Source organism: Salmo trutta, chromosome 35 (assembly GCF_901001165.1).
Source record: "Salmo trutta chromosome 35, fSalTru1.1, whole genome shotgun sequence".
Classification (NCBI taxonomy): Eukaryota; Metazoa; Chordata; class Actinopteri; order Salmoniformes; family Salmonidae; genus Salmo; species Salmo trutta.
In genome coordinates, this window is record NC_042991.1 from 13,092,732 (window position 1) to 13,117,178 (window position 24,447).

General features: G+C 43.3%; 1 protein-coding gene across 1 annotated transcript in view; it reads left to right on the plus strand.

Annotated features, from left to right (window-relative positions):
• prima1 (proline rich membrane anchor 1) overlaps positions 1–24,447 on the plus strand; it is a 70,130-nt gene that overhangs the window by 33,004 nt on the left and 12,679 nt on the right. The window lies entirely within an intron of this gene.

The following is a 24,447-nucleotide window of genomic DNA, read 5'->3' on the forward strand; positions in this document are numbered from 1 at the left end:
AGCCTGATTCAGCTACAGAATGTCAGCCTGATCCAGCAACAGTATGTCAGCCTGTTCCAACTACAGTATGTCAGCCTGATCCAGCTACAGTATGTCTGCCTGATCCAGCAACAGTATGCCAGCCTGATCTAGCTACAGTATGTCAGCCTGTTCCAACTACAGTATGTCAGCCTGATCCAGCTACAGTATGTCAGCCTGATCCAGCAACAGTATGCCAGCCTGATCCAGCTACAGTATGTAAGCCTGATCCAGCAACAGTATGCCAGCCTGATCCAGCAACAGTATGCCAGCCTGATCCAGCTACAGTATGTCAGCCTGATCCAGCAACAGTATGCCAGCCTGATCCAGCTACAGTATGCCAGCCTGATCCAGCTACAGTATGTCAGCCTGATCCAGCAACAGTATGCCAGCCTGATCCAGCTACAGTATGTAAGCCTGATCCAGCAACAGTATGCCAGCCTGATCCAGCAACAGTATGCCAGCCTGATCCAGCTACAGTATGTCAGCCTGATCCAGCAACAGTATGCCAGCCTGATCCAGCTACAGTATGCCAGCCTGATCCAGCTACAGTATGTCAGCCTGATCCAGCAACAGTATGTCAGCCTGTTCCAACTACAGTATGTCAGCCTGATCCAGCTACAGTATGTCAGCCTGATCCAGCAACAGTATGCCAGCCTGATCCAGCTACAGTATGTCAGCCTGATTCAGCTACAATATATTAGGCTTTTCCAGCTACAGTACGCCAGCCTGATCCAGCTACAGTATGTCAGCCTGATCCAGCTACAGTATGTCAGCCTGATCCAGCTACAGTATGCCAGCCTGATCCAGCTACAGTACGCCAGCCTGATCCAGCTACAGTATGTCAGCCTGATCCAGCTACAGTATGTCAGCCTGATCCAGCAACAGTATGCCAGCCTGATCCAGCTACAGTATGTCAGCCTGATCCAGCTACAGTATGTCAGCCTGATCCAGCTACAGTACGCCAGCCTGATCCAGCTACAGAACGCCAGCCTGATCCAGCTACAGTATGTCAGCCTTATCCAGCTACAGTATGTTAGGCTTATCCAGCTACAGTATGCCAGCCTGATCTTTATTGGTTTTAATTATTTTATTTTTTTTCACCTTTATTTAACCAGGTAGGCTAGTTGAGAACAAGTTCTCATTTGCAACTGCGACCTGGCCAAGATAAAGCATAGCAATTCGACACATACAACAACACAGAGTTACATATGGAATAAACAAAACATACAGTCAATAATACAGTAGAACAAAGAAAACAAAAAGTCTATTTAGAGTGAGTGCAAATGAGGTAAGTAAGGCAATAAATAGGCCATGGTGGCGAAGTAATTACAATATAGCAATTAAATACTGGAATGGTAGATGTGCAGAAGATGAATGTGCAAGTAGAGATACTGGGGTGCAAAGGAGCTAGATAAATAAATAAATACTGTATGGGGATGAGGTAGGTAGATAGATGGGCTGTTTACAGATGGGCTATGTACAGGTGCAGTGATCTGTGAGCTGCTCTGACAGCTGGTGCTTAAAGCTGGTGAGGGAGATATGAGTCTCCAGCTTCAGAGATTTGTGCAGTTCGTTCCAGTCATTGGCAGCAGAGAACTGGAAGGAAAGACGACCAAAGGAGGAATTGGCTTTTGGGGGTGACCAGTGAGATATACCTGCTGGAGCGCGTGCAACGAGTGGGTGCTGCTATGGTGACCAGGGAGCTGAGATAAGGCGGGGCTTTACCTAGCAGAGACTTGTAGATAACCTGTAGCCAGTGGGTTTGCCGACGAGTATGAAGCGAGGGCCAACCAACGAGAGCGTACAGGTCGCAATGGTGGGTAGTGTATGGAGCTTTGGTGGCAAAATGGATGGCACTGTGATAGACTACATCCAGTTTGTTGAGTAGAGTGTTGGAGGCTATTTTATAGATGACATCACCAAAGTCGAGGATTGGTAGGATGGTTAGTTTTACGAGTGTATGTTTGGTAGCATGAGTGAAGGATGCTTTGTTGCGATATAGGATGCCGATTCTGGATTTAATTTTGGATTGGAGATGCTTAATGTGAGTCTGGAAGGAGAGTTTACAGTCTAACCAGACACCCAGGTATTTGTAGTTGTCCACGTATTCTAAGTCAGAGCCGTCTAGAGTAGTGATGCTGGACGGGCGAGCAGGTGCGGGCAGTGATCGATTGAATAGCATGCATTTAGTTTTACTTGCATTTAAGAGCAGTTGGAGGCCACGGAAGGAGAGTTGTATGGCATTGAAGCTCGTCTGGAGGTTAGTTAACACAGTGTCCAAAGAGGGGCCAGAAGTATACAGAATGGTGTCGTCTGCGTAGAGGTGGATCAGATAATCACCAGCAGCAAGAGCAACATCATTGATGTATACAGAGAAGAGAGTCGGCCTGAGAATTGAACCCTGTGGCACACCCATAGAGACTGCCAGAGGTCCGGACAACAGGCCCTCCGATTTGACACACTGAACTCTATCAGAGAAGTAGTTGGTAAACCAGGCGAGGCAATCGTTTGAGAAACCGAGGCTGTCGAGTCTGCCAATAAGAATGTGGTGAATGACAGAGTCAAAAGCCTTGGCCAGGTTGATAAATATGGCTGCACAGTAATGTCTCTTATCGATGGCGGTTATGATGTCGTTTAGGACCTTGAGCGTGGCTGAGGTGCACCCATGACCAGCTCTGAAACCAGATTGCATAGCGGAGAAGGTACGGTGGGATTCGAAATGGTCGGTAATCTGTTTGTTAACTTGGCTTTCGAAGACCTTAGAAAGACAGGGTAGGATAGATATAGGTCTGTAGCAGTTTGGGTCTAGAGTGTCACCGCCTTTGAAGAGGGGGATGACCGCGGCAGCTTTCCAATTTTTGGGAATCTCAGACGATACGAAAGAGAGGTTAAACAGGCTAGTAATAGGGGTTGCAACAATTTCGGCAGATCATTTTAGAAAGAAAGGGTCCAGATTGTCTAGCCCGGCTGATTTGTATGGGTCCAGATTTTTCAGCTCTTTCAGAACATCAGCTGACTGGATTTGGGTGAAGGAGAAAGGGTGGGGGCTTTGGCGGGTTGCTGTGGAGGGTGCCGGGCAGTTGACCGGGGTAGGGGTAGCAAGGTGGAAAGCATGGCCAGCCGTAGAGAAATGCTTATTGAAATTCTCAATTATAGTGGATTTATCTGTGGTAACAGTGTTTCCTAGCCTCAGAGCTGTGGGCAGCTGGGAGGAGGTGCTCTTATTCTCCATGGACTTTACAGTGTCCCAGAACTTTTTTGAGTTAGTACTACAGGATGCAAATTTCTGTTTGAAAAAGCTAGCCTTAGCTTTTCTAACTGCCTGTGTATGTTTGTTCCTAACTTCCCTGAAAAGTTGCATATCACGGGGGCTATTCGATGCTAATGCAGAACACCACAGGATGTTTTTGTGCTGGTCAAGGGCAGACAGGTCTGGAGTGAACCAAGCACTATATCTATTCCTAGTTCAATTTTTTTTGAGTGGAGCATATTTATTTAAGATGGTGAGGAAGGCACTTTTAAAGAATAACCAGGCATCATCTACTGACGGGATGAGGTCAATTTCATTCCAGGATACCCCGGCCAGGTCGATTAGAAAGGCCTGCTTGCAGAAGTGTTTTAGGGAGCGTTTGACAGTGATGAGGGGTGGTCGTTTGGTCGCAGACCCATTACGGATGCAGGCAATGAGGCAGTGATCGCTGAGATCTTGATTGAAAACAGCAGAGGTGTATTTGGAGGGCGAGTTAGTTAGGATGACATCTATGAGGGTGCCCGTGTTTACGGATTTGGGATTGTACCTGGTAGGTTCATTGATAATTTGTGTGAGATTGAGGGCATCAAGCTTAGATTGTAGGATGGCCGGGGTGTTAAGCATGTCCCAGTTTAGGTCACCCAGTAGCACGAGCTCAGAAGATAGATGGGGGGCAATCAATTCACATATGGTATCGAGGGCACAGCTGGGGGCAGAGGGAGGTCTATAGCAAGCGGCAACAGTGAGAGACTTGTTTCTGGAAAGGTGAATTATTAGAAGTAGAAGCTTGAATTGTTTGGGTACAGACTTGGGTAGTAATACAGAACTCTGCAGTCTATCTTTGCAGTAGATTGCAACACCGCCCACTTTGGCAGTTCTATCTTGGCGGAAAATGTTATAGTTAGCGATGGCGAATACAGGGTTTTTGGTGGTTTTCCTAAGCCAGGATTCAGACACAGCATAGACATCCGGGTTGGCAGAGTGTGCTAAAGCAGTGAGTATAACAAACTTAGGGAGTAGGCTTCTAATGTTAACATGCATGAAACCAAGGCTTTTACGGTTACAGAAGTCAACAAATGAGAGCACCTGGGGAGTGGGAGTGGAGCTAGGTACTGCAGGACCTGGATTAACCTCCACATCACCAGAAGAACAGAGGAGAAGTAGGATAAGGGTACGGCTAAAGGCTATACGAACTGGCCGTCTAGCACGTTCGGAACAGAGAGTAAAAGGAGCAGGTTTCTGGGCACGATAGCATAGATTCAAGTCATAGTGTACAGACAAAGGTAAGGTAGGATGTGAGTGCATTGGAGGTAAACCTAGGCATTGAGTAATGATGAGAGAGATATAGTCTCTAGAGATGTTTAAACCAGGTGATGTCATCGCATATGTAGGAGGTGGAACAACATGGTTGGTTAAGGCATATTGAGCAGGGCTAGAGGCTCTACAGTGAAATAAGACAGTAATCACTTACCAGGACAGTAATGGACGAGGCATATTGATATTAGAGAGAGGCATGCGTAGCCAAGTGAACAAATGGGTCCAGTGAGTGGTTGGGCTGACTGGGAACACGACGATTCAGACAGTTAGCAGGCCGATGCTAACAAGCTAACAGTTAGCAGACAGGGGCTGGCAAGCTAGCAGTTAGCACACCGGGTTAGCAAGCAAGCGGTTGGCAGACCGGGGCTAGTAGTTAGCAGACCGGGGCAGGCAAGCTAGCAGTTAGCAGACCGGGGCAAGCAAGCTAGCAGTTAACAGACCGGGGCTAGCAAGTTAGCCTTTGGGGGACTTCGCGATAGGAGTAAGTCTGTTTTTGCCTCTTCGTGCGGTGACGTCGATAGACCAGTCGTGGAATTAGTAGGGTTCCAAGTAGCTCTAGGTAGCTAGTAGGCCGCGGTTAGCAGAATGGGTCTGGATATTGTAGCCCAAGAGTGGGCTTCGGTGGTAGCACAGGAGCCCTGGCTGGGCTAGCTTCAGGCTAATTGGTGCTTGCTCCGGGATGGAAACACTAGCCAGGAGTAGTCACCCGGGATTGCGGTTAGCTAGTTGCGAAGATCCAGATGAAAAGCTTATGTTCAGTTGAGGGATTCCAGATCCGAAGTAAATAGAAATACTTTAGAAAAAAAACAGATCCACGCCACATTGGGTGAGGCGGGTTGCAGGAGAGTATTTAGAAGTTGAGATTTAGGAAAATATTTAAAAAAGATATGAGAAGAAAAATATGTAAAAAGATATATACAAAGGACCCGACAAGACAAAGACGTCTGACTGCTACGCCATCTTGATCTAGCTACAGTATGTCAGCCTGATCCAGCTACAGTATGTCAGCCTGATCCAGCTACAGTATGTCAGCCTGATCCAGCTACAGTATGTTAGGCTTATCCAGCTACAGTATGTCAGCCTGATCCAGCTACAGTATATTAGGCTTTTCCAGCTGCAGTATGTCAGCCTGATCCAGCTGCAGTATGTCAGCCTGATTGAGCTACAGTATGTCAGACTTATCCAGCTACAGTATGTCAGACTTATCCAGCTACTCTTTGAGGTGAGCTAGGAGCCAGAAGAGTAGTGTGTGTGTGTCAGTGCCTATGTGCCTATGTGTCCTGAGCTGCACTTGAGTCTAGCTAACATTGACATACCGTTACCGTTAGGGAAGTAGATAAAAGACTTGCCAAAAAAAGAGCTTCAAGGGAAATGGCCCCAAACAGATGCATCAGAGCAGTCAAAATCGAAGGAGACTCCTGGGATTTGGATTGAGTGAGTTATTATGTATGCCTGATCTCCTCAGGCATAGAAGTTGGCTGATCTGAGGGCAGACGGATTCATTCATTCGCACAGAACCAGAAAGGTATGTGCCAGTTTTAAGGCTTTCCCCAGGAATCCACTGGAGCTTTTTGGAATTGGCTGCTGTCCCCATATCACCACATCACTCAATTTTATTATCCCAAATATTCAGGCCTGGCAAATATATTTTTCTTATCAAATCCCTCTATCCCTTTCTCCCTCTGTCACCCCCCCTCCTTTCCTCCAGCCTGCCATCTTTCTTTCTCTCTCTCTTTCACCTGTCTCACCTGTCTCTCCCCCACCTCTCTCTCCACCCCCCCCTCTCTCTCTCTTTCCCTCTCTCTCTCTTTCTGAGGCAATGCCATAGTTCAGGGAAATGGAGTGAGAAGGGTATCTGATTTGTTGTGTTCCACCCTCAGAGGCAAACAATGAGGTTGTGACAGACTGGAAGGAACAGGGGGAAGAAATAGAGGGAGGCACACACTCCGAGGGATGAATAGGGTCATAGAAAGGCAATGAAGAGAAAAAAAGACATCAAATCAAAATCAAATTTTATTTGTCAAAATCAAATTTTATTTGTCACATGCGAGGAATACAGTGAAATGCTTACTTACAAGCCCTTAACCAACAATACAGTTTTAAGAACCCCCCCCCCCAAAAAAATAAGATATCACACTACTCACACTTTTCTAACTATCTTTGTCCTCTGCCAAGCTTTTCTCTTGATAATGTTTCCTCAAGAAACATCCTCTAAATAAACCTTTGTGTATAATGTGTTTTGGGCTCATTTTCACTTTCCAATGATTGAGTCATCCAGTGACAGGGTAGCTACTACTGTGGCTTGTTATAGTTAGTCATAAGCTTGTTCCTCCCATAAAGGGTCAGGAGGATTCTAAATATATCTCCTTTCTCTAGGTCTCGGCAGACTCAAAGTAGATTTTTGTTGATATTTTTAGCAGTGTTTTTTTACTACAGTACAATGTTTGATGTACTGTAGTAGGCCACAGTTTTTGGATTGCAAACTTGCTGCACTTTTCTCACAACAACATAGTGGCAAGTACCTGAAATTGAGAAAATGCATATAAGCTATATATTTGGGATATACGGTACCAATGAAACGTTTGGACACACGTACTCATTCAAGAGTTTTTCTTCATTTTTACTATTTTCCACATTGTAGAATAATAATGAAGACATCAAAACTATGAAATAACACATATGGAATCATGTAGTAACCAAAAAAGTGTCAAACAAATCAAAATACATTTTATATTTGAGATTGTTCAAAGTAGCCACCCTTTGCCTTGATGACAGCTTTGCACACTCTTGGCATTCTCTCAACCAGCTTCACCTGGAATGCTTTTCCAATAGTCTTGAAGGAGTTCCTACATATAATGACCACTTGTTGGCTGCTTTTCCTTCACTCTGCGGTCCAACTCATCCCAAGCAATCTCATTTGGGTTGAGGTCGGGTGATTGTGGAGGCCAAGTCATCTGATGCCACACTCCATCACTCTACTTCTTGTTCAAATTGCCCTTACACAGCCTGGAGGTGTGTTGGGTTATTGTCATATTGAAAAACAGATGATAGTCCCACTAAGCGCAAACCAGATGGGATGGCGTATCGCTGCAGAATGTTGAGGTAGCCATGCTGGTTAAGTGTGCCTTGAATTCTAAATAAATCACTGACAGTGTTACCAGCAAAGCACCCCCAAATCATCACACCTCCTCCTCCATGCTTCACGGTGAGAACCACACATGTGGAGATCTTCCGTTCACCTACTCTGCGTCTCTCAAAGACACAGCGGTTGGAACCAAAAATCTAACTTTTTGTCATAAATGATACATGTGAATATATTTTCACAATAAATGTTATCTGACCAGCACTTAGACAGGTTTTTCAGAAGTATTGCTCCTGAATTATGGCACTAGATATCCAGTATGCAATATCCAGTATATCCAATTTGTATAGTTACTGTAAATAAACTGTATATTTTGTTGTCCGTCTGTAGTGGCGTTCCTGTAAATGTGCCAGGGTGCACTCATTTCCCATGTGCAGTCTGCCCCTCCTCCCCTCCCCCTCTTGTTCTCTCTCTTTCTCTGTGCCTGAGAATTTGAGTGGGGGCAAATAAACTCAGGATGGGAACCCCAGCTGGCAGCAATTTTCTCCCTAATGAGCATGCTAAGTCTAGCAGAGTCTGTTTTTTTAATTTTTATGTCTTTCTTTATGGGCATTTAGACCCATTATTCAGTGACGCTCAGTGAACAGGGGAATAAAAACAGTGCCACGGGGCTCAGTCTCTCCCACAAAGAGCACACCATCACAAAAAACACACCGACCATTTACCTTATCACTGTTTTACGGCCGCCATACTCTAAAAGCTTAGGAGAATCGCTACGGTAACGACATGTCATTAAAGGAAATGCTGACTGGTGAGAGAGAGCAGAGGCAGCCTTGAGGGGAAGGCTTGCATTGTGTTGTTGTGACATCAGGATGATTGAATCATGAATCTGGAAGTGCTGGTCAGTGGTCCATTCTTTGTTTTGGTGAAACACCTCCTTATTGGGAGGTTAACCAGGGCATTTGGCTATCAAATACGGTGTGGGTGTGTGTGTGTGTGTGTGCGTGCGTGCGTGTGTCATTGAATGTATAGTTTGTGTCCTACCCTCTGTAATTGTATTGGGCCAGTCATATGGATTGGCTCAATCAATAACAATATGTGAAAGGTTTGGCCATGGGAGAAATAACAGAGTTATATAACTCTGCAGAAGTGTCAACCATGGGCTTTTCAAGTGTACTGGAGAACAGGCTATTGCCTTGCCAGGGTGCCTGAGGGAGAGACTCTTGTCCTGATGGAGGGGAAAGATGACACAGAGGAGGAAGAAGGGAAGGAGAAGGGATAGGTTTTTCTTCGAAAGGATACCTGTACATCATTTGCCAGAGAGACAAAGAGGTTGGGTTGGGGGTGTGTGGGAGGGAGGGATAGATGGAATGGGGATGGGGGGATGATAGGTAGATGTGTGGGGGGGGGGGGGGGTGATGGAGGGTGGAGACGCTTGCTCCTGGAAGACTAATATCAGCACAGATAAAATATATCCAAAGGGTGCCGAACATTAGGGCATCCCTCTTGTTGGCAGACAGTGGTCTTGGGCATAAACAATCACTGCCCCCCCCCCCTTCTGAAAAAGCAGTTGTTGTTGTGCTGTTGTTGACTTATGTTTCCTTGAAAGAGGTTGAGGGATAGGAGAGAGATAGAAAAGGGACACAGGAGTGCCCAGACAAAAATTATATTTTTGAACAGGGGCGTGCCTAGAGGCCAGAGATGTTCACAAGTCTTTGAGGTAGAGTCCAAGTCAAGTTTCAAGTCTTTTAGGACCAAGTCTAAGTCAAGTCTCAAGACCCTTTGGGCAATGGCTTTCTTCCTGCTGTGAGTTAGGTCTATAAACCTTATAAATTAAATTAAGAGACTGCCATGTTCATTAGTCCATACTTGAATGAAAGAAAGCACATCAGGCACTATTTAAATCAAAATAAATGTCCTTTTAAAATGTAGACAGTTTACATTAATAAAAGTAATTGTACCGGATATGAAAAAAAAGCAAACATAATATTTTAAAGTGCAGCATGGTATTTTGTGGCAAACGTCTATATTTCACTTCATTCTGTCACACAAACAGAACATCTGTAGGTGAGGGAAGATAAATGACAAGCATGAATGTAAACCAAAATGACTGACAACTGTTCAATAACTGCACTACTAAAATGTTCTATATATCAAACGTAATGACCTTTATCCCTAAAATATAATACTGACCTGGACACTTAACAGAAATACCATTTCCTGTAACAAGTAGCAAATTACATGCTGTGCCCTAAGACAGAGAACATTTATGTTGCAGACAGGTTACATTTCAGAAAGATCAAATTTGTCAGCATTCTTGCACTGAGCCTGGCACGATGAGGGTGCATGATGAGGCCTCCATGACTAAAACCCTCTCCACTGGGGCACTAGTGGCAGGCACAGCCAACACTGTTATTGCTACCTGCTTGAGCCTTGGAAAGTCTTTTGCATGGAGTCTCTAAAAATCCAAGCGATTAACTTCATTTTCATCAGAAGATACTTGAATGTAGCGAATAATCTCTGCTCTGACAGATGACTGTATGTCTCCTTTCTTCTTGCTGATTTTGTTGCGGTAGCCAGAGAACAGTCTGGAGGTTTTGGCAGGTGGTTGTTCTTCTTCTTCTCCACTGCTGCTCTCCGTAGCGGTGACTTTCCGTGCCTCAGCCAAAACAATTCATTAAATGATGTATATGATCAAGAATATAACAGTACACATTATACATGAAAAAAATAACATTATTATTTGAATGCAAGTGACATAGAAAACGTGGCATGTTGCAATGCATTGTACCTACCAATCAGACTCTCCTTCAATTCGGCTTTATCTTCATGTGGTATGCGGACATCATGATCAAGCCAGAACAGGCAGAAAGATGGGCCCAGCAGTGCAGCCATTATGTATACACTACCATTCAAAAGTTTGGGGTCACTTAGAAATGTCCTTGTTTTTGAAAGAAAAGCACATTTCTTGTACATTAAAATAACATCAAATTGATCAGAAATACAGTGTAGACATTGTTAATGTTGTAAATTACAATTTTTAATGGAATATCTACATAGGCGTACAGAGGCCCATTATCAGCAACCATCACTCCTGTGTTCCAATGGCACGTTGTGTTAGCTAAACCAAGTTTATCATTTTAAAAGGCTAATTGATCATTAGAAAACCCATTTGCAATCTCGTACAATGCTGTGTACTACTCCCTTCACAGAACAGCGCAAACTGGCTCTAACCAGAATAGAAAGAGGAGTGGGAGGCCCCGGTGCACAACTGAGCAAGAGGACAAGTACATTACAGTGTCTAGTTTGAGAAACAGACGCCTCACAAGTCCTCAACTGGCAACGTCATTAAAGAGTACCCGCAAAACACCAGTCTCAACGTCAACAGTGAAGAGGCGACTCCGGGATGCTGGCCTTTTAGGCACTAGGTACTATTTAATGAAGCTGCCAGTTGAGGACTTGTGAGGCGTCTGTTTCTCAAAGTGATGGGGATGGTTGCTGATAATGGGCCTCTGTACACCTAGGTAGATATTCCATTAAAAATCAGCTGTTTCCAGCTACAATAGTCATTTACAACATTAACAATGTCTACACTGTATTTCGGATCAATTTGATGTTATTTTAAAGGACAAAAAATGTGCTTTTCTTTCAAAAACAAGGACATTTCTAAGTGACCCCAAACTTTTGAACGGTAGTGTACATTGTCACCAAATTTAAGTTTTGTTGCCTGTTCATCCAAGTGCTCCATTCTGACATTCACAAACACCCCCTGGAATCGGTGTTTGAGTGACTACTGCAGTGCTTTTACTAGACTGACTAGGTGACGACTTGTGCTCAGAATACTTTGCAGATGATAGTTGAGTGACAGTACACAAGGAAGGGCAGCACTGAGAGTCACCACTTTCTCCCCCTGATTAAGGTCAGTAGCCTGGACAAAAAGGGTCCAAAATGTCCACTAGCTCCAATAGCTGGCTCCATTCCCTTGGTGATAAGCAGAGCTCCTTGTTTCCCTGGGCCTCAAGTAGAGTATTGAGGCTTTATTGATTCAGATTGGTGACTGCTTTAACAAGCCTGAGGATGGAATTCCATCTGGTAGACACAGCAGCAGGGACACTACGATTGGCTCCAAACTCAGCTTCAAATGCTTCTTTCAGACCACAGGTAGTATGTAGTAAGCTGCAAAGTTTAGTTACCTTGCCATCACACTGTTTATGTTTTTTGTTTCCTTCTGTCCATCCCTAATAACCAGTTGTAATGAACGGGAAAAGCACTGTAAGAGCTGTTGCCTGCAGTTGGTTTGGATAGCTTCTACATCAGCACTGTACTCTTCACCAAATTCTTCCCATAGGCTGGGGTTACCCACATCATCATCATCATCATCATGGTCATTGCTTGCTTTGGGGAAACAAACTGTGAAGGCCTTTTTCATATTTGCAGCATTATCACATATGATATAATGAAATGTATGTATTATGCCAACATTATCACAGATTACTTCACATGTATCACTGATTCTTTCCCCAGTGTTTGACCCTGTGAATCTAGAACAGCTCAACAGAACTGACTCCAGTCTGGGAGTTTTTTTCTCTCCCATGGACCATGTAATGGACTGTTACTCCCATGAAGCCCCTCATGGTCCTGTCAGTCCATTTACAGTGGCAATAAAAAGCATGTGAACCCTTTGGAATTACCTGGATTTCTGCATAAATTGGACATCACATTTGATCTGATCTTCATCTAAGTCACAACAATAGACAAACATAGTGTGCTTAAACTAATAACACACAAGTTATTGTATTTTTCTTGAATATATTGAATAAATAATTTAAGTTGGAAGAAGTATGTGAACCCCTAGGCCAGGGCTGCCCGACCCTCTTCCTGGAGATCTACCGTCCTGGCGTTTTCAGTCCAACCCTCTTCCTGGAGATCTACCGTCCTGGCGTTTTCAGTCCAACCCTCTTCCTGGAGATCTGGCGTTTTCAGTCCAACCCTAATTTAACACACCTGATTCTACTAATTAGCTGCTCAACAAGACCTTAACTAACTGAATCAGATACGCTAAATTAAGTTGGACTGAAAACCTACAGGACAGTAGGTCTCCAGGAAGAGGGTTGGGCAGCCCTGCCCTAGGCTAATGACTTCTACAAAAGCTAATTGGAGTCAGGAGTCAGCTAACCTGGAGTCCAATCAATGAGATGAGATTGGAGATGTTGGTTATAGCTGCCTTGCCCTATAAAAAAAACTTGCTATTCACAAGAAGCATTGCCTGATGTGAACCATGCCTCGAACAAAAGAGATCTCAGAAGACCTAAGATTAAGAATTGTTGACTTGCATAAAGCTGGAAAGAGTTACAAAAGTATCTCTAAAAGCCTTGATGTATATCAGTCCACGGTAAGACACATTTTCTATAAATGGAGAAAGTTCAGCACTGTTGCTACTCTCCCTAGGAGTGGCGGTCCTGCAAAGATGACTGCAAGAGCACAGCGCAGAATATTCAATGAGGTTAAGAAGAATCCTAGAGTGTCAACTAAAGACTTACAGAAATCGCTGGAGCATGCTAACATCTCTGGACTAGTCTACGATACGTAAAACACTAAACAATAATGGTGTTCATGGGAGGACACCCCGGAAGAAGCCACTGCTGTCCAAAAAAAAACATTGCTGCACGTCTGAAGTTTGCGAAAGTGCACCTGGATGTTCCACAGCGCTACTGGCAAAATATTCTATGTGTAATGTGCTCTGTGTGTGGCTTGTGTAGAGGAGTCAGGCGCAGGACAGCAGATATGAGTAAATAAACGTAATTTACTCAAAATAGACAAATATAATACAATAAAGCGAGCCGACATAACGGACCGTCTTACATACAAACAATTACTCACAAACAAACATGGGGGAACAGAGGGTTAAATAATGAACACGCAATTGGGGGATTGAAACCAGGTGTGTAAGACAAAGACAAAACAAATGGAAAATGAAAAGTGGATCGGCAATAGCTAGAAGGCCGGTGACGTCGACCGCCGAACGCCGCCCGAACAAGGAGAGGGACCGAGTTCGGCAGAAGTCGTGGCACTATGGACAGATGAAACTACAGTTGAGTTGTTTGGAAGGAACACACAACACTGTGCGGAGAAAAAAAGGCACAGCACACCAACATCAAAACCTCATCCCAACTGTAAAGTATGGTGGAGGGAGCATCATGGTTTGGGGCTGCCTCAGGGCCTGGATAGCTTTCTATCATCGACGGAAAAATGTATTCCCAAGTTTATCAAGACATTTTGCAGGAGAATGTTAGGCTATCTGTCCGCCAAATGAAGTTCAGCAGAAGTTGGGTGATGCAACAGGACAATGACCCAAAACACTGAAGTATATCAACAACAGAATGGCTTCAACAGAAGAAAATACGCCTTCTGGAGTCCTGACCTCAACCCGATTGAGATGCTGTGGCATGACCAAAACTGTTTGATCCGCAACTACAGAAAACATTTGTTTGAGGTTATTGCTGCCAAAGGAGGGTCAACAATTTATTAAATCCAAGGGTTCACATACTTTTCCCACCCTGCACTGTGAATGTTTACACGGTGTTTTCAATAAAGACATCAAAACTTATAATTGATTACAGACTGTGTTTGTCTATTGTTGTGACCTAGATGAAGAACAGATACAATTTTAGGACCAATTTATGCAGAAATCAAGGTATTTCCAAAGGGTTCACATACTTTTTCTTGCCACTGTATCTACATTGACAGACACTGATTCTGTCTTCTCTAGGGCAGTTTTATTGTAGCCTATTTGTGGCTCTAACTAGAATAGAAAGAGTAGTGGGAGGATCCGGTGCACAACTGAGCAAGAGGACAAGTACATTAGATCCCTGATCTCGCAGGGATTGCCCATGCCTGATTTGGATAAGGTTATGGTTTTGTTAATACATGGTTAAACCGGTCAAACCTTTCAAATGGTTTTCTCAAATATATGCCATTTAGCAGACGCTTTTATCCAAAGCCCCTTACAGTCATGCATACAGTTTTCGTTTGGATGGCCCTAGAGGTAATTGAACCCATGATCTAAGCATCTATTTTGATCAAGGTATTCGGAGATACTCTCCCACATAAAAAAAAGACTATCGTATAATTACTGTCTATGGTATACATACTGTAGTATTACAATATTTATAAACTATAGTATTCACTAGAGATGGGATGATTGATACCAGAGCACCGCCACGCTGATGCAGTTTTCAAAGCACTACTGATTTGACACAACATATCAATGCTTGCATCAAAGTAACAATTCACATTACCATCTGACAGGTGTCGAACTTGTAACAGAGCGCCGACCTCCGCTGGAAGCTTTTTGTCACAAGGAGGAGGAATCTATCCGGAAATTGTAGCACTCTAGTATCGACTCTTGAGAGATCCTATTTAGATGTTTTTTCTTTCTCCAACAGTAATTGTAAATGAAACGGCTCTAGTAGTTGTTATTGTTAATGGAGCGGTCAAAATGTACATAATTGTTACCTGGAGGAAAATGGGGGAGGGTCATGCAACATCAAGTGTGCCTAGTGTGGTCTCAATGAAATGATCCATAGCCTATACTACAGTCTGTAGGCCTAGGATATATGAAGAGCATGCTAGCACAGTTCGAGAAATATAGTTAAGAAAATATTTACAAAATAAACTAAAGTAAAAAGAAAAGAAAAAGTAGCACAATAAAATAACGAGGCTGTATACAGGGGGTACCGGTACCGAGTCAATGTGCGGGGGTACAGGTTAGTCAAGGTAATTTGTACATGTAGGTAGGGGTAAAGTGACTATGCATAGATAATAAACAGCGAGTATCAGCAGTGCAAAAACAAAAAGGGGGGTGTCAATGTAAATAGTCCTGGTGGCCAATTGATTAAATGGCTTGGGGGTAGAAGCTGTTAAGGGGCCTTTTGGACCTAGACTTGGCGCTCTGGTACCGCTTGCCGTGCGGTAGCAGAGAGAACAGTCTATGACAGGTGAGTGGAGTCTTTGACAGTTTTTTGGGCCTCTCTCTGACACCGCCTAGTAAATACAGTACCAGTCAAAAGTTTGGACACCCCTACGCATTCAAGGGTTTTTCTTTATTTTTACTATTTTCTACATTCTAGAATAATAGTGCAGACATCAAAACTATGAAATAACACATATGGAATCATGTAGTAACAAAAAAAAGTGTTAAACAATCAAAATATATTTTATATTTGAGATTCTTCAAAGTAGCCACCCCCAGCCAAATGTATATGATCTGTGTCGTTGTTCAGCCCCGACTCGGTGAAACAAAAGGTATTACAGTTATTAATGTCCTGTTGGTAAGATAGTCTCGACCGGAGATCATCCAGTTTATTTTCCAGTGATTGCACGTTGGCCAATAGAACGACGAATTCTAACAAGGCACCCCAATCTCTGCCCCTTGTGTTTCCGTCTTCACGCGAATGACGGGGATTTGGGCTTGGTCTCGGAGAAGCAGTATATCCTTCGTGTCGGACGAAGAAAAAATCTTTGTCCAGTTTGAGGTGAGTAATCGCTGTTCTGATATCCAGAAGCTCTTTTCGGTCATAAGAGATGGTAGCAGCAACATTATGTACAAAAACACACAAAATAGCACAGTTGGTTAGGAGCCCATAAAACGGCAGCCATCCCCTCGGCGCCATTAAAACTAGGCTACACTGCATTACACACTGTAATGAATAGGTGTTCTCAATCATGAGCCCCAGCTTGCACTGCTTATGCTGATGTAAACACTTTTGTGCTGCCTAACCAATGACTGTGCTGTGGTACTTCAGGAGTTGAGTCAAAGACTTCTTCCAAAAATATTTTTTAAATTTCTCCTAAGATGCAATATCTGTGTGCGTGGACTAGGCCTACTAATGTCCTGTTTAGTTTGAGAGGGAGAACGCAAAGATGAGAAGGAGCACCGGAGGTAAGCTTGCTCCTGCTATAATTGATTTGAATAAAAACAATATGTTTCATTGCCCATAATGAAGCTATTTATCACACTTATTGACCTCACAATAAGAAATATTCTGGTAATTTACATAATTGACATTACTATCAAGCAGCAGCCACGGATATGGACAGAGCATGGGTGCTGAATGTAGGCTAATTTGAGAAGGCATAATTCTTTTAAACAGTCTTCATTTTAATTTGAGTTTAGGCTGCTAACAACAAGAGGGCTTTGTGTTGGAGGCTATTTCTTCCTATTCAAGAAATAAGAGGTAGGCCTACCTATTTGACAGATGAAATTGTATTTTCTCGGAGCGCAAATAAGATTATAGATTCATGCAGTGCTTTTATATCTTTTCACTTCTATCGTTGTCCGCGGTGGTCTGCGAATCCACAACCTTCAGGCTACTTTGCCATGTAATGCTTACAAAACGAAGAACAGTTTCTAAAACTGCATATCTAAGGATCTGGTCTGTCCTAGGAGTGAGGGTAAACGTTAAGGATGTTCTCTGTTATCCACTTTGTTTTAATTATTATTTTGGGTATAGGGGAGGGTGACTTGTTGATTTCAAGCGTTCAGGGAGGGTCAGGTAAAAATATATTTTACTGAAGGGAGGGCTATCCATTTTCATTTCAGAGAGGTCTAGTGCCTTCGGAAAGTATTCAGACCCCTTCACCTTTTCCACATTTTGTTAAGTTAAAGCCTTATTCTAAAATGGATTAAATAAAAAAAACAGGTTTTTAGAAATTTTTGCAAATGTATTGAACATTTAAAAAAGATACCTTACTTACATAAGTATTCAGACCCTTTGCTATGAGACTAGAAATGGAGCTCAGGTGCATCCTGTTTCCATTGATCATGCTTGAGATGTTTCTACAACTTGATTGGAGTCCACCTGTGGTAAATTCAATTGATTGGACATGATTTGGAAAGGCACACACCTGTCTATATAAGGTCCCACCGTTGACAGTGCATGTCAGAGCAAAAACCAAGCCATGAGGTTGAAGGAATTATCCGTAGAGCTCAGAGACAGGATTGTGTCGAGGCACAGATCTGGGGAAGGGTATCAAAACATTTCTGCAGCATTGAAGGTCCCCAAGAACACAGTGGCCTACATCATTCTTAAATGGAATAACTTTTGAACCACCAAGACTCTTCCTAGAGCTGGCCTCCCAGCCAAACTGAGCAATCGGGGGAGAAGGGCCTTGGTCAGGGAGGTGACAAAGATGAACAGAGAATAGTACATAGAGATCCTTGATGAAAACCTGCTCCAGAGTGCTCAGGACCTCAGACTGGGGTGTGGGTTCACCCTCCAACAGGACAACAACCCTAAGCACACAGCCAAGACAACGAAGGAGTGGCTTCAGGACAAGTCTCTGAATGTCCTTGAGTGGCCCAGCCAGAGCCCGGACCTGAACCTGATGGAACATCTCTGGAGAGACCTGAAAATAGCTCTGCAGCAACGCTCCCCATCAAACCTGACAGAGCTTGAGAGGATCTGCAGAGAAAAATGGGAGAAACTCCCCAATACAGGTGTGCTAAATTTGTAGCGCCATACCCAAAAAGACTCAATGCTGTAATCACTGCCAAAGGTGCTTCAACAAAGTACTGTGTAAAGGGTCTGAATATTTATGTAAATGTGATATTTCATTTATTTATATATATATATATATATATATATATATATATATATATATATAAAAATGAACAAACATTTCTCCAAATCTATTTTTTCTTTGTCAGTATGTGATATTGTGTGTAGATTGATGAGGGAAAAAACGATTTAATTAATTTAAAATAAGGCTGTAACGTAACAAAAATGTGGAAAAAGTCAAGGGGTCTGAATACTTTCCGAAGGCACTGTAAATAACGCACAGTCCCTAGTTATCACATTATTGATCCAAAGTGTTTTGGTAATATGTAAAAGTGATTCGAAAAAGTTTATTTTAAACCCAAAGTTGACAAGCAGTTACCACGTGATAAATGACGTACAAAGCTTTGACTTCTGCTGGATACTACTTCCAGGCTTAGTCTACATATTCTTCTCTACAGTATTTCTCACCTGGCAGGTGGCTCTTTTATTATTTTATTTCACCTTTATTTAACCAGGTAGGCTAGTTGAGAACAAGTTCTCATTTACAACTGCAACCTGGCCAAGATAAAGCAAAGCCGTGCAACGCAAACAACAACATAGAGTTACACATGGAATAAACAAACATACTGTCAATAATACAGTAGAAAAGGTCTATATACAGCATGTGCAAATGAGGTAGGACAAGGGAGGTAAGGCAATAAATAGGCCATGGTGGTGAAGTAATTACAATATAGCAATTAAATACTGGAATGGTAGAATGTGCGGAGGATGAATGTGCAAGTAGAGATACTGGGGTGCAAAGGAGCAAGATAAATAAATAAATACAGTGTGGGGATGAGGTAGTTGGATGGGCTATTTACAGATGGGTTATGTACAGGTGCAGTGATCTGTGAGCTGCTCTGACAGCTGGTGCTTAAAGCTAGTGAGGGAGATTTAAGTCTTCAGCTTCAGTGATTTTTGCAGTTCATTCCAGTCATTGGCAGCAGAGAACTGGAAGACGGCCAAAGGAGGCATTGGCTTTGGGGATGACCAGTGAGATATACCTGCTGGAGCGCGTGCTACGGGTGGGAGCTGCTATGGTGACCAGTGAGCTGATATACGGCGGGGCATTACCTAGCAAAGACTTGTAGATGACCTGGAGCCAGTGGGTTTGGCGATGAGTATGAAGCAAGGGCCAGCCAACGAGAGCGACCAGGTCGCAGTGGTGGGTAGTGTATGGAGCTTTGGTGACAAAACGGATGACACTGTGATAGACTGCATCCAATTTGTTGAGTAGAGTGTTGGAGGCTATTTTGTAAATGACATCGCCAAAGTCAAGGATCGGTAGGATGGTGAGTTTTACGAGATTATGTTTGGCAGCATGGGTGAAGGATGCTTTGTTGTGAAATAGGAAGCCGATTCTAGATTTAATTTTGAATTGGAGTTGTTTAATGTGAGTCTTTGGATGAGAATTTACAGTCTAACCAGACACCTAGGTATTTGTAGTTGTCCACATATTCTAAGTCAGAACCGTCCAGAGTAGTGATGCTGGACGGGTGGTTAGGTGCGGGCAGCGATCGGTTGAGAGCATGCATTTAGTTTTACTTGCATTTAAGAGCAGTTGGAGGCCACGGAAGGAGAGTTGTATGCCATTGAAGCTCGTCTGGAGGTTAGTTAACACATTGTCCAAAGAAGGGCCAGAGATATACAGAATGGTGTTGTCTGCGTAGAGGTGGATCAAAGAATCACCAGCAGCAAGAGCGACATAATTGATGTATACAGAGAAGAGAGTCGGCCCAAGAATGGAACCCTGTGGCACCCACATAGAGACTGCCAGAGGTCCGGACAACAGGCCCTCCGATTTGACACACTGAACTCAAACTATCAGAGAAGTAGTTGGTGAACCAGGCGAGGCAATCATTTGAGAAACCAAGGCTGTTGAGTCTGCGGCAGCTTTCCAATCTATGGGAATCTCAGACGATACGAAAGAGATGTTGAACAGGCTAGTAATAGTGGCTGCAACAATTTCGGCAGATCATTTTAGAAAAAGAGGGTCCAGATTGTCTAGCCTGGCTGATTTGTAGGGGTCCAGATTTTGCACCTCTTTCAGAAATTCAGCTATCTGGATTTGGGTGAAGGAGAAATGTGGGAGGCTTGGGCGAGTTGCTGTGGGGGGGAGGGCTATTGATCGGGGTAGCAGTAGCCAGGTGGAAAGCATGGCCAGCCGTAGAAAAATGCTTATTGAAATTCTCAATTATAGTGGATTTATCTTATTCTCCATAGACTTTACAGTGTCCCAGAACTTTTTTGAGTTTGTGCTACAGGGTGCAAATTTCTGTTTGAAAAAGTTAGCCTCAGCTTTCCTAACTGCCTGTGTATATTTGTTCCTAACTTCGCTGAAAAGTTGCATATCACAGGGGCTATTCGATGCTAATGCTGTCACGTCCTGACCAGCAGAGGGTGTAGTTGTGTAGTATTTTGGTCAGGACGTGGCAGAAGATGTCTGTGTATGTTTGTTCTGGGTGTTGTGTTTCTATGTTGGTCTGTGTGGCTCCCGATCAGGGACAGCTGGTTATCGTTGTTCCTGATTGGGAGTCATATATTTAGGAGTATGTTTGTCACTTGGGTTTGTGGGTGGTTGTGTTAACACTGCTATGATTTTGTAAGTAGCCTGTTAGCCTGTCTGGAGTAGTTCGTGTTTATTGTTTTCTGTGTATACTTTGCTCTAAAATATTAAAAAGATGAGTATCCACATTCCGCCAGCGATTTGATCTATTCAACATGGCTACCATTATGACAAATGCAGAACACCACAGGATGTTTTTATGCTGGTCAAGGGCAGTCAGGTCTGGAGAGAACCAAGGGCTATATCTGTTCCTGGTTCTAAAGTTTTTGAATTGGGCATGCTTATTTAAGATGGTGAGGAAGGCACTTTTAAAGAATAACCAGGCATCCTCTACTGATGGGATGAGGTCAATATCCTTCCAGGATACCCGGGCCAGATCGATTAGAAAGGCCTGTTCGCTGAAGTGTTTTAGGGGGCGTTTGACAGTTATGAGGGGTGGTCGTTTGACCGCAGACCCATTACGGATGCAGGCAATGAGGCAGTGATCGCTGAGATCTTGGTTGAAAACAGCAGAGGTGTATTAGGAGGGCAAGTTGGTTAGGATGATATCTATGAGGGTACCCATATTTACGGATTTCGGGTTGTACCTGGTGGGTTCATTGATAATTTGTGTGAGATTGAGGTTATCTTGCTTAGATTGTAGGATGGCTGGGGTGTTAAGCATGTTGCACAGCTGGGGGCAGAGGGTGGTCTATAGCAAGCGGCAACGGTGAGACTTGTTTCTGGAAAGGTGGATTTTTAAAAGTTGAAGCTCGAATTGTTTGGGTACCGACCTGGATAGTAGTAGATTGCAACACTGCCCCCTTTGGCAGTTCTATCTTGTTGGAAAATGTTATAGTTAGGGATGGACATTTTAGGGTTTTTGGTGGTCTTCCTAAGCCAGGCTTCAGACACGGCTAGGACATCCGGTTTGGCAGAGTGTGCTAAAGCAGTGAATAAAACAAACTTAGGGAGCAGGCTTCTAATGTTAACATGCATGCAACCAAGGCTTTTACGGTTATAGAAGTCAACAAATGAGAGCACCTGGGGAGTAGGAGTGGAGCTAGGCACGGCAGGGCCTGGATTAACCTCTACATCACCAGAGGAACAGAGGAGGAGTAGGATAAGGATATGGCTAAAGGCTATCAGGACTGGTCGTCTAGTGCGTTCGGAGCAGAGAGTAAAGGAGCAGGTTTCTGGGCGCGATTCATATAGATTCAAGCTATAATGTACAGATAGAGGTATGGTAGGATGTTAGTACATTGGAGGTAAACCTAGGCAATGAGTAATGATGAGAGAGATATTTTCTTTAGAGATGTTTAAACCAGGTGATGTCACTGCATATGTGGGAGGTGGAACTACATGGTTGGTTAAGGCATATTGAGCAGGGCTAGAGGCTCTACAGTGAAATAAGACAATAATCACTTACCAGGACAGTAATGGACAAGGCATAATGATATTAGGGAGAGGCATGCGTAGCCGGGTGATCAATAGGGGTCCAGTGAGTGGTTGGGCTGGCTGGAGACATGGCGATTCAGACAGCTAGCAGGCCGGGGCTAGCAAGCTAGCAGACAGGCCTTAGAGGGACGTCTCGACGGAGGAAAGTCTGTTTTAGCCTCCGCTTGCAGTGACGTCGAAAGACCAGTCATGATGGATTAGTGGGCCGCGGCTAGCAGATGGGCATTTAGGGGACGTCGCGATGTAGAGGCCAGTTGAGTACCCCCTCGAGCAGATTGTCATAGTCCAGTCGTGATGGATCGGCGGGCTTCCGTGCCCCGTACCAGCAGTAGAAGTGGTCCGGGTATTGTAGCCCAGGAGTGGCTGATGGGCCTCTTTAGCTAGCCGGGAGAAAGGGCTTAGCATGGGCTAGCTCCAGGCTAATTGGGTTGCAGGAGAGTATTTTGAAGTTGAGGTTTAGAAAAAAAGATATGAAAAAGATATGCGAAGAAAAAGATATAAAAATATATATACATGGGTCACGACAAGACGAAGGACAAAGACATCTGACTGCTACGCCATCTTGGATTGCTCTGCCTCTAGAGCAGTGGTGATTGAGTCTCTTGCCTTGTGGAGGCACAGGATCAAATCACCATATTATTTTTATTTTCTGTGAAACACTGGCTACATTGTATTTCTAACTTTTAAATTATGAGTTTTGATAATCATAGGCTGTTCAGTTGTTTATTTAACATCCTAAATCATGCAATGGAGTCACAGTCTTAAGTAAATGTTTTGTTTGTAAAAAAAAAAAATGTGTTGCTCATTTCAAAGCATAAACAGATAGTTTCAAAGTAACAGTAGCACGTGATCAATGATGTCTGAAGCTTCCTTTGATCACATGCTTTTTCTAACCGTGTGTTGCAAAATGCGAGATCCCACTGATTTCGATGTGGTGCCAGTGTTTTTTTTTATGCAAAGTTGCTTTCAAACACCGACACCCTATTTGCTTTCAAACACTGACACCCTATTTACCAATGTAGTTAGATTTTGATCAGTTTATCGCACCTGAACAGCAGCTCAGCAGGTAGGGACCGGGATTTGGGATTAGACACCAGCATAGGCACAAGATTGAATCCGGGCTATGGTTGCAAAATACTTTGTGAAACCACACTATCTTCCCATTGTTGTTCAAATAATTCCTTATATTTAGTATAGCCTATGATAATCTTTTGTCTTCAGCATCCTACATTTTCTTGACCCAGGAGGCAAAAAGGTTAAGTAGGATGTGGGATGCGAACCCCACATTTTAACAAACGCTGGTAAGCTTGACAAACAAGACGAACTGGCACAGACAGACAGAAAACACAGGTATAAATACCCAAGGGATAAGTGGGGAAGATGGGCGACACCTGGAGGGGGTGGAGACAAGCACAAGGACAGGTGAAACAGATCAGGGCATGACAGTTCTCCTATGGGGACAGCCGCAGACCCCTTTTGGAACCCTTTTTTCTAAGAGTGCACTAATACAACAGCTCAGAGAAAGAGATGTTGTTTAACAAGTCATATTTTTTCTCTCAAAAAGGTAGAGGTAAAAATAAATCATTTTGGAGTCACTTTTATTGTAAATAAGAGTATAATATGTTTCAAACACTTCTACATTAATGTGGAGGTAACCATGATTACGGATAATCCTGAATAAATTGTGAATAATGATGAGTGAGAAAGTTACAGAGGGAAAACGATCAGGGACAACGATCATAGCCTCAAGACATGCTAACCTCTCACCATTACCAATAACTTTTGACCCTCTGTAACTTTCTCACTTATCATTATTCAGGATTTATTCAGGATTATCCGTAATCATGTTAGCACTTGTATTACTATAAAATATCATTTTCCAATATTTTTCAACGTACAATATAGCTCAGTATTGAATTATTTATTTTATACAGTCATTATTGCTCATCTTTATCAAGGGTGTCAATAACGTCAGACATTTATTTGTAGATCTACCATGTTATACTACGGTAAACTAAAGTATGTGCTATAATACCCTATGGTAAAATGTCTTATGGGACAGTCTATTGCAGTGTAGTACAAAATGCTATAGTAAGTGAGTGGTATTACAGTTTTTCACAATTGGGTACAAGCATTATTTTTGGAACAATGTTGTCAATTTTCAAAACAGAGTCCA